Source organism: Tursiops truncatus, chromosome 4 (genome assembly GCF_011762595.2).
Source record: "Tursiops truncatus isolate mTurTru1 chromosome 4, mTurTru1.mat.Y, whole genome shotgun sequence".
In the NCBI taxonomy this organism is placed as follows: domain Eukaryota; kingdom Metazoa; phylum Chordata; class Mammalia; order Artiodactyla; family Delphinidae; genus Tursiops; species Tursiops truncatus.
Genome location: NC_047037.1, coordinates 83,258,644 through 83,275,362, shown reverse-complemented (window position 1 = coordinate 83,275,362; position 16,719 = coordinate 83,258,644). Strand labels below are relative to the sequence as shown.

Genomic DNA, 16,719 nt, shown 5'->3' with positions numbered 1-16,719 from the left:
TATGTTAAACAATTCACAAATCAATTTATTTATTCATTGGGGGAAATTTTAGCTTAGATGATGCTATTCAAGTAGGGAGCTAAAATGTTGAAAAAGAAAGTGATGGATTTTTTTTTTTACAGGTATTACTTTTTCTTTCTACTGGTTTCTAAATGAGTTCTGCTATAGAATTGACTTCTACAGAGCACTACTGCTTCTGGTAGATGGAAAATAATGCTCTCAAAACTGAGATAGCAGTAAAATGAATAAATTCAGATCAATGGAAAAGGAAATGAGAAGGGAATGAGGAAAGGGTTACTGCTACAGCATTAAAAAAATATATTCTTTGACACTTACTGAAAATAATGCTTGCTTAATCTTTCTCCTCTGAAGAGGAGTAATTGAATAAAAAAAAGAAAAAGGAAGGGAGGAGGGAGAGAAGGAGGGAAGAAAAGAAGGAAGGAAGGGAAGGAAGGAAGGGAAGGAAGGAAGGAAAAGCGAGAAAACAATTGATCGATTAAGCATAAAAGCAATAAAGTAAGAAGGTGAGAAAGTAGGAAAGAAAGAGAGACAGCCATTACAGAGGTACTCTCTCATCCCCTTCCCACTGGTTGGCCCTCTGTTCTTTTTTTACCTACTATTTACCCCAACTCAAATGTTTGGGACACAACTGCAATAGTTGAAAGGGGAGTGGGGAAGGAAAATTACTCCCTTTAATTGATGCTCACTTAGGTACCAATCTGTAATTCAGCAGCTCCAAGTGTTTTTAAGCTCATGTACCCCTTTGAGAATAAATAAAATCCATGAACCTCTCCAAGGAAGAAAGAAAGGGCACATCTACCAACACATACAAATTAGGTGTTGCATACTTTAAAAATATGCATGCACATACATATGAAGCATATTTGCATGCATTTTCAAAAGGCCCATATAAACTCTAAACTGATCCCTGCACTCTCTAACCATCCATTAGCTCAGTGTAAAGAACTATTGGCTCTAGAATCTGAACCAAACCAAAATAAATAGTTGAGGGTAGGGACTTGGAGAAATGGAAATGGGATATAAAACAAACAACCAACCAACAAACACATACATAAAAAAGTGTCCCTTGTCTCCAAGTCAACCCTTAAGCTTCTGACTCTTTTCATTGGTTTTGGAACTTATGACTAATGAACTACTTAATTAACAAAAATAAAATATATAGCAAGATATATAACATTTTAGTGATTCTGCATGTTTTTATCAGTAATTTTACATTCCTCCCTGTTAATTGTCTTTGATAGTGCACTGACATCTAATACTGTCCTGATTTTGAATATTAGCTCTAACAATTACAATAACATTGAAAACCAACATTACTTACTATTGTGAATAGCAACTCATCAGACACATAAGCAATGACATGCAGGGCTTCCCTGGTGGCGCAGTGGTTGAGAGTCCGCCTGCCGATGCAGGGGACACGGGTTTGTGCCCTGGTCCAGGAAGATCCCAAATGCCGCGGAGCGGCTGGGCCCGTGAGCCATGGCCGCTGAGCCTGCGCACGCATCTGGAGCCTGTGCTCCGCGATGGGAGAGGCCACAACAGTGAGAGGCCCGCATACCGCAAAAAAAAAAAAAAAAAAAAAAAAAAAAAAAAGAAATGACATGGAGACTTGGCAACAGATATGAAAAAAATCAAATAAAGAATAATAAACTAATTTTAACTAGACTGCATATATTTGAGACCATGCTTTAGCTGTAATAATGAGAATTATTTCTATTTATTTAAAACACAATTTTTTCATAGTATTTCACAATCATTGAAGGCCTTAAGGTATCTTTATTTCATCTGATTTAGACATCAATTCTGGAAAGTAAGTGGGAGAGATACTATCTTTATTCTACAAGTGAGGAAACAGGCTATATGTGATTAATTGACATGCTTAATATCATATATCTAACATGTGATGAGGTAAAGATGGGAATTCAGGAATTTTGATAAGTTTCCCAGTAATTTTTCTGCTACCCTATACTGCACTCAAAAAATGTTCATTACACATAACTTATTTAGGCACTTAGTATTTAGTAGTGGCACATGTTGACAAATAATTTATAAATCGAATCAGCGTAAATACAGGAACAGCATAGTAGAACATATTTTGAGAAAAAAATATAAATACACATTATCTACCTTCAACTATCCTTCCTATTAGTTGATAAGTGGTTGGTTACTTACATTGGATTTATTAAATTAGAAGTAAAAACTGACTTTAAAAATATATTAGTATATTTTCATTCTTCCATCTTTAAATAGAGTCCAAAGTTTAGTTATTGTTAAAGTTTTACAATTTGATTGTCTTTATATTCCCCGTTTTCACTTGGGAAATTAGTCTTTTAGCTGGAAAATTCTCCTTCGTATTTTTTATTTTAATCTGAGATATATAGCCATATTTTAAAACAAATAAGATGGTAGATTGTTAGGATGAGCTAATTTCTTACTTGAAGAAAGGGTATAACAAATTACAATCTAGTGGATTTACCTGTATTTATCCCTTAATGTCCAAAGCAACGCTTATATCCCAGACATCAGAACCCACCTGAGCAAAACTGTGAAATGTAGATGAAATTTGTCCCCAGTTCCTATTCCTTATCTCCCTTTGACCTTACTTCCTTTTGACCTTCTTAGTCCTTCCATCAACCTTACCAAAAGATTTATTTCTGGTCCCTTCTCCCTGGGGCACTAGAAACTTCCAGTTTAATTTCAGCTGTAAACTGAGCTCCTTAGTCAACTCGGATCCCTCCTACTGCATCCTTAGCCCACCTTGTTAACCCCTCCATCAGAATGCTGCCATGTATCTGACCAATTTCACTATGCCTTATGTCATGCCTTCACTCACCACATCATACTCTCTTAGGCGCCAGAGAGAGACTTGAGATTTTCCTATTTCCTGGCAGGTTATAACTGCATTTATCTCAGCCCTCCATGTAAATCATCTCTACTGATATTTTAGTAATCCCATTTCAGGTTTATTCAATCTTGGCTTACTTCCCTTTCCCAGTTGGGCTACCACTATGGTTCTAGCATGCTCTGGGGAGAATAAAAGGGTGGCAATGAACAAAATCTGTCACCATAAGCCTGAAAACTTCCAGTCTAGCTCAGGCTCTAATGATCAACATGTTTTTTTCCTGTGCCCTAGTTGTTCTATTTATCAAGTGAGAAAAAATACTTTTTACCATGAGATATATGAGGATGAACGTTTAAGTTTTCTAGGAGAAAACCTACTAATAGATTTTTTAAGTATTCATACTGCCTTTCCTTCTGCTTCTAGAGCAAAAAAAGAATACTCAGAGTACTCCAAAAATAAATATTGGAAGTGACCCATTATTCTAGAATTCATCTGTAGTAGGCAAAATAATTGCATCCCCAAAGTGTCCACTCTCTAAAACCTAGAAACTTTAGTACATGGCAAAATGTTATGTTACATGGAAAAGGAACTAGCTGAGGCAGTTAAAGTTATGGACCTTAAAATAGAAAGGTATCCTAGATTATCCAGGTGGGCCCAATCTAATTACCTCAATAGCAGAGAACTTTTTCTGGCTGGAATTTGGAAAAGAGACGTGGTATAAGGGGAAGTCAGAGAGATTCCAAGGGTGATAATGATGTGAGGTACTCTTGCCTGCACAGAGATATAGGGGCCCATGTGCAAAAAGCTGAGGATGGCCTGCAACTGAGAGCCAACAAAAAATGGAGACTTAGTCCCATAACCACAAGGAACTGAATGAGCCTGGAAGCAGATTCTTCCCAGACCCTCCAGTTAAGAACCTGGCAGTATGATACAAGTTTGGTCTTGTGAAACCTGGAGAAGACAAATCAGTTGAGCCAACCCAAACTTCTGATCTGCATAACTATGAAATAATAAATTTGTCGTGTTATAAGCTGGTAAATTTGTAGTCATTTGTTACAGTAGCAATAGAAATTTAATATACCATTCCAGTTCAGTGGCCAATAGGTACAATAGTTTAAAATTATATGGTAAGGAGTTGGAACAGGAATCAATATCATGAAAACAGAAAGTTCTTGGTACTACAAACACATTTTCCCCTTGATTTTCCTTCTTTCAGTCATATCCCCAGAGAAACAAAGGACTAAAGGACAAAGATCATGAGGAGTGTATATCTACTTAAATGCAAAGTGTCTTCACCAAGGAGCTTCACAAATATGCCTTTTTGTCACAGGTAAGAATAGTATACCAATAGTGCCACACTACTCACACCAACTAAATCCACTGTCTTGAAAACGAAAAAGAAAAATCTGAGAATAGTTCAAAGGATTATAAAGATATGATAATAATGGCCATTTAAGAGAAAATGAAGGCAGAATCCAAGCAAACGTACTCAGAATTCACAGATCATATGTGTACTAGGGTGTGTTTTCTCCACTATATAAGTTGTCTCATAACCATACATTTAAAGAAAATTATTTTCAAAATTACAATTATGTATTTTTATATGGCATCAGAGCTATTTTTCAAATGTAGCTTCCAAACAATTTTCTTTCTTACTCACATTTTTTTGCATAGCCAGATTCTGGCCTTGACAGAACAAAACAATATTGGAGGAAAGGCAGCAATTTCCAATGATTTTTCAGCATGGAAGGTCTAGAGAACTTGACTTTTGAAGATATACTCAAGTTCAGAACCTAAAAGTTTTTGAGGTATAACAACTTGTTGAAAACGGATACTTTTATAATCAACTAGAAATGATTCTCACAGTAAAGGGTAAATGCTCAGCAAGTTGTACATATTCTACTTTATATCACAGTATGAAATAATACAAATGAAAAAAGGAAGAAAAACAAATGTAGTGATTAAAAATTCTTGTAGAAACAGGATAAATGCAATTAACTTTTTTTTTTCTGTAGAGACAGGAAATACATGAGGTAAAAATTTCTAACACCACACTTTGCAGCTTTCCTTTTGTGTTGCACGAGGCCACAATAGGAAGTATAGCTCTAATGGCTTGTTTAAGAACTGTGCAGGATGAAGACCATGTGAGAAAAAATACTCACCTTTCTCTTCTTTTGAACACTACATTCTGTTTACTACAGGTCTCTGAAAACTTATTAAAAACTTTGGCCATTTTATAAGGAGATATCATAATCTTGAGGCACTTTGAGTCTCAGGCACAGCAAATTAATCCCCATTTTATATCTGTCCCAATTTAGTATTTCCAAAGGGGGCGGATAATAATAAATCCCACCAACTCTCTTTTTTAGGGCTATTCAGATACTAAATAAACCAGGAACATTTTAAAATGCAGTCTCACAAAAATCTGCTTTGCTTAACCTTCTCTCCGTCTTTAAAAAATAAGAAAGGCATGATGTTCTTTTTTTTGTTAATTAATTCATTTTAGACAATTCCTTAAATTTTCATTTTAATAAATTTTTGTGTGGGTGCATTAATTACTTTCAAAGACAGCTTTACAACTGTTACCTATTAAAACCCTTTGTTAGTGAATAAAAAAAAAAAAAGAAAAAGAAAAAAAACTTCCAGCATGCACCCTCCCTTCTCCATTCTGAGCAGGTCCTTGCTATCAACTGCTGGAGTATGCTTGCTTTGCACCTAGAGCTATAATTATTTTGCTTTAATTTTAAAAAACCTTTTGTTCCATTCCCACGAGCCCACCTGATCCTTATATTACACTCGCTCTATTAAAACACTCATGCAGAACAAAGCATGGCTGTACTGATTCATAAGTAACTTTTTTTTCTCAGAAAAATGCCGCTGGCTAGGGTTCGGGACATAGTCCTGGGCTTCACCTTCCTCTGCCAATTTTCACGTGTTAGAGAAAAAAAAAAAATATGTTGTTTCAGAGTGTCGTATTCTTCCCAAACGTCCTTTCTTTGTCCCAGTGGCTTTTTGTGTGTTTTAAAAAATATTTTGTTATCCATAATTTTAATCTGCCGCAATATAAGTGATACATTGTTAAGGATGGTGGGTATATTAAAGGATGGTAATCATGTTGAGATTTCTTTTATTCATATGGTTAGGATCTTTTAAAAATCACTTTTCTCTCCTTACTCCACTCCTTTTCCTTGAGATCTTGCAACACACATCGGCTTCTGGCAGAAAACAATTGCAGTGACTCATCAGGAGAATTGTTTGTTTGCTCTGAGGAGCACCCTGAGGACCCTCTGGGCTGCACACGGAGCCCTTTGATCTTAGGAAATTTATTTCTTCCAGATGTTTTCCCCACAGCCACCTTTCTGCAATGTCCCTCTTCATTAGGTAGCCTGAGGATAAACACTCAAGACCCACTGCTACAGCATACAGTTTTCCTGAATGGAGTGTGACAGAGGGTTGACATTTGATTGAGTCGTTGGATTCCCCTTGCCTTAGGCACAATGATGGAGGAAGGTTAACGCTGAGGAAGGCAGAACTGGCTCTCTTCAGGCAAATGTCCTTAGAATTAAGATGGAAATTATGTGAATCAAGCCAAAAAAAACACACAAAAAACACAAATCTGCAGCCCATTGCTCATGAACCTAGCCTTATCCAATCTTATAAAATCTTAATGCTTGGATCTGTCATGTGACTTGCCCACTTGTTCAACCTACAGTATAAAGAGTGAATAGGAAAGTGAAGTCTTTGGACATGCATTTTCTTGGTCTGGCTGAGTGTGCTAGTAGAAATGAAGGGAGGACAAGGCAGGAGAGGGAGAATAGGTGCATAGAGAAAAATGGTCTGCTAGGCTAAATAAGCCCCTCTCTGCACAAATGATAGCCATATCCTGATCCCTGGAACCTGTGTTTGTTACCTTATATGAAAAAAGGACTATGCAGATGTAATTAAGTTAAGGATTTTAAGATGGGGAGACTGTCCTGAGTTATCTAGATGTGCCCTAAATGCAATCAGAGGTATCCTTATAAGAGGGAGATTTCACGCAGACACAGGAGGACAAGTTAATTGGCCATGAAAGCAGAGATTGAAGTGATACAGCCACAAGCCAAGAAATGTTGACAGTCACCAGAGGCTGGAAAAGGCAAGGAAACACATTCTCTCCAGAAAGAACAAAGCCCTTCCAACACCTTGATCTCAGCCCATTGATACTGATTTTGGACTTCTGACCTCCAGAATTGTGAGAGAAGAAGTTTCTGATATATTAAATCACCTAGTTTGTAGTAATTATGTTTTGCTGTCACAGGAAACTAATATAGATGGTAACTGCTTCAAGACTCCATTGTTCAGCACATTCCTGAAATCATCAAAGTCTCAGGTTGAAGGAGGAGTGGAAAATAGGGTGCTAAGATTTGACGAAATTCTTTGTGGAGATACTAGAGTTCTTAACAGCATTTGTGACCTACAGCACATTGAGAGTGAAAATAAACAGAGAAAAGAGAGTACAAGAGGTCACTTGACAGATTTTACAGATTGTAAGTGTAAATGCTCCAATTTTCTAATACTAGTTTCATATTTTATGAAGTAGGACAAATCTATTATATTTTCCCTTTGAAATAAACATTTATATATAATGTATTACCAGTCATTTTCCCCCTAAATTGTCAGTATAATATAATGAACTACAGCAACAATTGATTTGGCATATACAAATCAATATTATATTTGGCATATATAGGCTATGCTATAAAAGTGAAGATCTGTCTGCACTTGAGGTAACTTTCTATTAGCTATTCAAAGGACAGTCAATTTTAAAGATTAACTCAGATAATTTGGAATCTAAACCCAAGAATTCTTAAATAGATGCATTAAAATAATAACAAATCTGGAAAAGTCCAATAGCAAAATGACTATTATGTGACAAACTGCTCAGTTTATCACTTTCCCTAGATCATTAAAAATCTATAGCAGCTGCATCATTTAAAAGGACAAGGAGGATTCCTCAATTCCCATGCTTCTTTTCAGCTATTGGGTTTTTCAACAACCAAACCATTAATCTTCATAAACAACATGAGGTCAGTAGACCTAGGCCACTAACATAGATGAAGAAATAGAAGATCTGGAGATCCTGAAGAGATTCTAGATCAATCAGCAAATGATAAGGACTGAGAAAATCAAATAGAAATGCTGACTATTCTCTAGTACCTTTGTAAAGCAAATAGAGATCTAGAGATCGAGTTGTCCTTTTGAACACTCCAATGACAAAATATATAAAAGATGGTCATTTATTTTTTGCTACTTTCATGTAACTACCACTGAGTATTCATTTGACAGTAGGTTTAAAAACAGAAAAACATAATACTTTATCTTTTAACAAAATAAACAGATAATAAACTGATGATTAATACAACTAACACACTGAAAAAAGATATCCCAAGTTATTCAAAGTACCAGGAGGCTAAAGAAACTGGTAGTTGTCCCCATGAGCCTACATTTGGGGAAGCACGAATAATGAGAATCTCCTTGCATTCCTTCTCCACTTCCCACCATGACCAGCTGTATCCTGATCTGAGGCAGTTCAAGCTCTCAGGACTTCAGAGGTTCACAATCTGGAGTGAAGAGCAATCAATGCAAATTCCACCTTCATACTCCCACGTCTCATTGTTTTATTTGCTTTAGCACTATGTACACCTTATCTTTGGAAGGTCAGAATGCCTATCTTTGCTTTGAGCGTGGTACAGGTTCTCACAGCACCATATAATTATAATTGCTCTTTACTCATTTATTAACCCTTCCAACAACTCAGGAGGCAACTGTTAACATTCGTATTTATCACCATCCCACTTGTTTCCACAAGTTCCTAAAGGGCAGGGAATATGTTTTTCTTTCAACTAGCTTCCCTTAGCTCTACAACACATAGTTAATTCTTAAGGAGTAACCAGCTGATATGTAACTCAAGGCACAGGAGAATGGGTGGCCAGGATCAATGCGGATTGGCCCATTTGACTTTGCAAACTTTGTAATAAAACATTGTTTGCTGAAGAGATAAACAGTAAAAGAATTTTTAAAAAATCCTAACGCAAAAGTACCTTAACTCCTTTAGCATAGGTTGTGATCCTGAAAGGTTCAGGATCATGATTATTACCCTTAATAATCTGTACTGTTCCATAACAAATACACTGAGCCATAACAAATATAGTAGGGTGAGTTTAGTATAATATAGTTGGCTGTGATGGAGAAATGGTTGAGATGAATGGGACTTTAAAAATCAAGAGTCAAGGACATTTGGGAAGATATAAGATGTAACTGGGTACCTTTTAAATGAACAAGGACTTGTCTCCAGCATTTTAATTATCATGTTTCTGGGACTTGAATTAAAGTTCCAGGTTACCAGTTACTTAGTATAAGTTTTCCAATAAACACCCTTTGGTTATGCATTTAGATCTTCAAAGTGGGTAGACTTACACAGCCCTTCCTACACAGGCAAATTACATACGTAAAAAATGTAAAGTTAATATTTTTTTCTTTGATGCAGTTTAGTGAATTTTTAAAAATCTGTAATGAATAAAACCAGACTTTAAATTCTGGATAAAAATGTTCTACATCAATGACTATCCTGATGTATCTTGGTTACAGATTACTGTATGTTAGTTTTCTTAATAAAATGGGATCTCCATCAAATACATAGATAGATCATAGAGTCTTCCCATAGGGACCTTTAAGATCATCTAATCTAATTGCTTATTTTACAGATGAAGAAACAATATGTGAGTGTTTTAATAAAGCATACTTTACTATTTGCATTGAGACAAAAAGGATGTTACATGAAGAGAGAAACAGAAGAGACTTAGAAGTAGAAGGTTGATGAAGGAGAAGAAAAAGAAAAGAGAAGAGCTTTTTCAGTGGAGTAGAACACTAAGCAGAGATGCATTTTCTAATATGCATCCAAGTCTTTGATGGCTTAAATATTACAAAGATGGTAGCATCCATATTTTAAAGAATTGCTTAGATTATTAACATATAAACAGTTTAGACAGATGTACCTCTAGGGAATCACATAACTTATCATAAATAAACAAACATGTTCTGTATTTCTAACATGGTAACCGTCCATTCATTTATTCTGCATATCACCTCTCACTTCCCCAGCATATATGCAAATTGAAGGGAAATACAAAGAGCATTATTAAAATCTATTTTAGGATAAAGATTATCCCCCCGCAAACAGAAAATGTGAATACTTTTTAGAGTTACATAAAGATAAGCTCTGATTTGGATACTTGCTACTAGGAACTATGTGAACTGGTTAAAAGTGTAAGGCTCTGGAATCAGATTTCCTGGGACCTGGGATATTGACACTTAGTTGACACTTAGTTGACTTTGGGCAAATTTATTCCTCTCTGTGCCTCAATTCACACCAGTAAAATTAGATAACAATAGTGGCTATATAAAAGAGCAGTAGTGAGGGTGGAATATAGAACTTTACATATAAATCTTTTAGAACAGGAACTGGCACATAGTAATTACTCAATAAATAGCTGTTACTACTAATATGTACAAGCCTGTTAAACACTTTCAGGGGGTAAGGGTATTCTCATTAATGAGACTTGTTTAAGTATTCTGTCTTTCAATTTGTGGCCTAATTTAATTCATACCAATATTCTATTTCAGCATGAATAATGTAGTATGAAGAAAAGCCTCAGTTTCGTTTACTTAGATGTGTTTGAGACAGGGATTATCATCCTTTTAAAAGGAATAAACTAAAAGGCTGCATCTGGTTCTGACTTAAAGCAACTGAGAGGGCAAAGGAGAAAATGAGAGAGCAGGAGAGGCTTAGCAGGATACATATATTGTCTGATGCTGTGGGGAACATGAGAGAACACTCTAAGAGGAAAGTGAAGGTGCAAATGCCCCCTTATATGACCCCACAGTCTCTTATGCATGTCTCAAAGTCATTAACCTTCTACTATGTAATTATTTGTTTACTTATTTTTTTCTCCGATTGTACAGTGATCCACTTGAGGACAAAAATTGTTCCATTCATTTTTGTTCAACAGTTGCTCAGTAAAATATCCACTGAATAAATGAGAACTAGTTAATTAATAACAACTACTACAATGGGGGAGGCTAGTTAGCAGTCCCTAAAAGAAGAGCTAAGACTCTCATAGACACTCCTATTCAATGGAGGGAAATGTTGAGGTAGAAGTGACTGGCTATGGATCTGGCAATGGATCTGTGATCTCCGTGCTGGGGATAAATGCTCTCAGTAAGAATAAAATATTTTTGAAGTCTTAACTTGTGTTTTTTTCCATAAATTTTTTTTTTCCATAAATTTCTTTAAAAAAAATCACAAATATCTGAGAATCTACTATGCAGTACTTTACAAGGCAGAAGAACTAACTGCAGTGTGGGGAGCAAATGTAATCAGACTAATAAACCATGGCAGAAATCTGAAAGTAAATTCAACAAGAGTCCCAGACAATGTGTTGTGGAAGATCAGAGAATAAGTAAGTACTTATAGCTGAGGAAATAAAGGTAATTTTAGTAGAGAGGGTAATATCTCAATCCTGATGCAAATACTTAATATAAGTCTGTGAAAACAGAGTATTATATATTTAATTTGGAAATTGATTGATGTGCAGATATTAGTGGAAATATCTGTGAATGAATGACATAAACATCAAAGGCATTCCTTTGTATTTGTATGAAACTCAAAGTATTAATATATAGTTCATGGCTATTAGTTGATATATATGTCCCTGAAATGACAATAAGTCTAAGTAAATAAAATAATAATAGTCCCCCTTAGAAAATTCATCTATTTGTGAATATTCATTCATTCAACCTAATGTGAGGACCTACTGCATCTCAGATTTTGAACTGTGCTGAGTACATTGGATAACATGTGTGGTCAAGATGAAATAGGTGTTCTGTCCAAGAAGTAGATTCAGATAATTAAATTAATAACTATAACATGATGTATTCTATGTTAGATGAAGAAGTGGATGTTATGGGAATGCATATTTGTAAGCTATTTTACTTTAACTCATTCCAGAAATATGGTAGAACTATATTTGGACAAATATAAAATGCTAGTGGTTTTTATTGACCTTGAATTTCTTCTGATATGGTCTCATTTAAATCTACAGAGTAGATTGCCACAAGTGGGTCTTTTGCATGCTGCTTGCTACTCAAAATTTTGCCTTTTGAACAGCCTATCTAATTATGGATATATTAAGCAGAAACAAATTTATTTTCTTAATTTCTTTAAGACTCAACATGGCAGCATTTTTCCTACCTCAGGGTTTTGGTGTTTTTTTTTCCCGTTAAGGTACATCTTTATCATAAACAATAGCAACCTCTACAGGCCTGCGAAAAGTAAAATCTTGCTTGGACCAGTAAATTGAACAAACATAACACAGGAGTCACAGAGGAAGCAATTACAGACAACACCAATTCTTATCATTTTAATAAGTAAAGGTTTGAACTGGTCTTTTTGTTGTGATTCTTCTTCAAATCCAAGCCATAACCTATTCCCTGTACCAAATATTTCCCCCCAAATTGTCAACCATACAGTGAGTCTGTCTTAGAAACCAAAATTCTGGATTTATTAAAGCAGAAAACTACTGCCTTCCTTCATTTCTACTCTAAGGAAGGAATGAAACTGTCTTCTTTTTCTTTGCATGAAAAGTATAGTTAACTAGAGCTGCCACAGTCTAGAGAACTAACAGAGTAAAATACTAAATGAACCAATACATAGGGCATTTGTCTCCCTGGATTTCATCTAGTTCAGCATCATGGCTTTATAGTCTAAGCAATAGATGAAGAGCCTCAATAAACTGGGCAAATAATGTTTTATGTGAATAGCATAGAAAAGAATGGACAAAAATACTGTTCACCATTGCACAGAATACAATTAAATATTGTATTGTCTTGTTAAAAAACTAACAAATAGCAGCTGACTCTCAACCCCATCATAGAAATGTATGTGATCAGTTCAAATAGTCTTAAATATGGTAAAAATGTCCTTAGGATATACAGGATGAGAGAACAAAATGGTCTCACCCTCATCTGTTGTACTCAGGGCCGGTGTGCTGTGTGGTTGTCATTTAAGTGCTCTGTTTTTTTTTCTTATCTATACTATAAATTATGCATGCATGTTTGTATTTTAGAAGTACATAATTTTTTTGGATTAACTTGTGGAGCTATTGTAAAGAAGGATGAACAAATCATGCTGAGAAATGAGAATGTGAATAAATGCCAATTCTTTCCCAGATCTGAGATGAGATACCCTCACTCCTATTGTAAGAAAATGAAAGATAGGATGTGAATTAATCCCTTCTCTTTAGGATACCGTACTAACTAAACACATTGACACTAATTATAACAATAAGTAACAATTTTTGAGCACTTACCATGTGCAAGGCAGTGTTATAATCATTTCATATATATTCTCTTATTTAACGCTCACAACAACACTATATTACATATAAGAAATCTTGAGACAAAGAAGTGAAATAACTTGTTTAAGATCAACAGGCTAATAGAAGGTGGAGTTAGGATTCAAACCAGACACTCCAGAGCCCATACAATGTTAGAATATTCTGAACCAAAGAGATGAAAGGGATCTAACCAATACCTTGGGAATATCATTCAGCTTTTCTCAATTTTAGGTCCTTCATCTAGGACAAGGGTCAGCAAACTTTTTCTATAAAGAGCCAGATCATAAATATTTTAGGTTTTGTGGGTCAAGCGGCAATATCAGGAATGCTATATTATGTGGGCACTTATATAACAAAAGAGAAAACAAACCACACTATATATTTTTAATAAAAAATATTTAAAATATTCAATTTAAAACTTTTAAATAAAATTATTTAAAATAAATCACATTGTTATTTTATTAACAAAATTTAAAATATAATAATAATTAAATCTTTTTTTTTTTTTCCAATACAGGTCTCCTAATGACAAGAACAGAATTCTTTTTTAGAGCATGACACATTGCTTAGCTGAGGTTCAAAGACAGTGTCCTTATCATGAAATCAACTGCAAATGTTCATCTGTAAAAATCATTCTTACCTCACTGGCCATACAAAAAGAAAACAATACGCTGGCTTTGACTCACAGGCCATAGTTTACCAACTCCTTATCTAGAAAACAAAGTTACTGTACTAGATGATTTCTGAGAACCCTTCCAATTTCAAGATTTTAGGCACTATCTTACCTTACAAGTATAATAATTTTGATTTTTCAGTGTCTTCAGTACAGTTAGATAAGAAGTAAAATCTAAAAACCCTATACTCTATATATGCTAATAATTAAATGAATAGACGCATGTAACCACAGCATCAAATATTTATATCTGCCTTGCAGATTATCATTTTCTTAATTTTCTTAGGACAATTTAGATTTTATTGCATTTCCACGGGCCCCTTTGAATGTCATCATAGAGGAAAAAGCTTTCTGTTGATAAAGCATTTGAGTGGTATGTTAGAGGCAGGGAGACAATCAACATAGCCTTACGGTGAAATAAGAAAAGAGTAACTATGACATACAGATAGTTTCCCTACTAAAGGGAATTGTTTATCTGATTTAATTCTGTGTTTCTATACTGACATTTGGTACCTTAAACTAACAGTATAAATTCATACTTCACATAAATTGGCATTGGATTTGCAAACTGTGACTTCTATATTGCTTTATTATATTGTTATTATTATTGAAACTCCTATGGTTAGTCATGGGAATTTCTCAAGAAACTTCTAGATTCCCTGACAGTTTTCATAGCAGGTTGTAAAAACAGAGGGCTTCCAGCACACCTAGAATCTTTTCAACACACAAATAAGTAGTTTTCTTGCCCTTACGTAAGCAAAAATATCAAGAACTTATTGTCTCACATTTATTTACACTTAAATACCTATTTTCAAAAAAAAAAGAATTAAAAAGTCGATCTATGACATTTGAGGTCTAATGTCATACGATTTATCAATTCTTTACGGTATAATTGAACACTTCTGTAACAGTCAGAGTAACAGATAATTAACAATTCTGGATGACTTTATAGAAACTTACAGAAGAAATATGTTTTCTGGTTTCTGATGCAAAGATCTATAAAATAGTGTTATTATACAAATTCCTTGGTGGTCTTAAATAAGGTTGACCCTAGCAAAATTGCTAAGTCTTCAAAAAGGCTTACTTTCCCCAAATTCTGTTTTATATTTTCCCAAAATACTACATTTTATTTTCCCAGGTAAGAGTGAATCAACAAATCAATTAATGCTATTTTGTTCTTCCAGGGCAACATTTTAAATTTTGACAGGGGCTTTTTCAACTTAATGTTTTTTTTATTTGAAACTACTGAAAACTATCCCATTCACCCACAGACAAATACAAAATGAAGTTAAAAACATTACAAACAATCCCACCACTTAAAAATAAATTTTAACAAGAATGAAAGAAACCTCCTCTGTCACTGCAATCTTCCTCAGTCACCCTCTAAGATAAACAGTTTGGAGTGTATTCTTCCCATTCTTTGTGACAGTTGTAGTTCACTTGTATCAATGTAAGATAAGACAATTACCTATATTAAACCTACAACTTTGTAATTTAAACTTAACATATATCATGTAAAATCTCAGGGCAGTATATATGGATCTATTTTATGCTTTGTAAAAGATAGATATAGTCTAATGTAATAACATGTTAAACCATTTATCTTTTGATGGAAATCTAATATGTTTTGAAGTTTTTGCTACTTTGAATAAAGCTGCGATGAAAATTGTTGTAATATATGTGCAAGTATTTCTTTTTTTTTTTAAAGGACTTCAAATGCTTGGCTTTTTATTTATTTATTTATTTATTTATTTTTGGCTGTGTTGGGTCTTCATTTCTGTGCGAGGGCTTTCTCTAGCTGTGGCAAGCGGGGGCCACTCTTCATCACGGTGCGCGGGCCTCTCACTATCGCAGCTTCTCTTGTTGCGGAGCACAGGCTCCAGACGCGCAGGCTCAGTAGTTGTGGCTCATGGGCCTAGTTGCTCTGCGGCATGTGGGATCTTCCCAGACCAGGGCTCGAACCCGTGTCCCCTGCATTAGCGGGCAGATTCTCAACCACTGCGCCAGCAGGGAAGCCCTGTGCAAGTATTTCTTATGGAAAGATTACTAGAAGTGACTTGCTGAATATTAAGATATATTCCTTTAAAAACCTTTTTCTGAAGGCAATTTCTTTAAACATTAAAAAATCAAGCAAATTTGTTAATAAAATAATTACCATTATTTAGTTCCTAACATTCTAGGCAGTGTGGCATGCCCTTTAAATGCATTCACACATTTCAATATATAAAATTTATTATATATAAAAATTCTGATGGTCCAATTCTGAAGGACCTTAATTGTCACGCTTTGGAGTTGGATTACAATCCTATGAGCAATGAGGAGTCATTGAAAGTTTCTGAGTAGGCGAATGACCCATCTCCCTCATTCAGAATAAATCATTTCTAGGAAGGCAAGAGAGGAAAGAGACCCATCCAGTTGGTGGAGACACAGTAAATGGTATCTAGAGGGCATGGGACCAGACAATGGAGAACAATCCTTGCAAAAAGCTAAACTTCTTCTGCACCCAAAAGTGAAGCAGCATGGCAGCCTTAACAGGAGATAAGCATCTTCCTTCAAGTATTACCTGTCAGACAATGACACTTGATCAGAGCAAGAGTAGGTTAAGGGTGTGCTTTCCCATCCTGCCTATTGTTTCCAATGGCTCCAGATAACCACTATTAGGCAAATGTGGAGATGAGGAGAACACGGGGCCAGTTAAAAAAGAAACACAGAGTTTCCAGGTTTAAAAACTATCCAGCTGAGAATTTTGT

General features: G+C 35.1%; 1 protein-coding gene across 6 annotated transcripts in view; it reads right to left on the bottom strand.

Moving 5' to 3' along the window:
* Window positions 1-16,719, bottom strand: part of ZBTB20 (zinc finger and BTB domain containing 20) — an 837,083-nt gene that overhangs the window by 451,459 nt on the left and 368,905 nt on the right. The window contains exon 6 of one of the 6 annotated variants that reach the window (XR_012331523.1): window positions 1,631-6,418. The exons of the other annotated variants lie outside the window; for them this stretch is intronic. The gene's annotated coding sequence lies outside the window, so the exon portion shown is untranslated. Of the gene's footprint in view, window positions 1-1,630; window positions 6,419-16,719 lie in introns of those variants that run through there. 6 annotated transcript variants of the gene reach the window in all.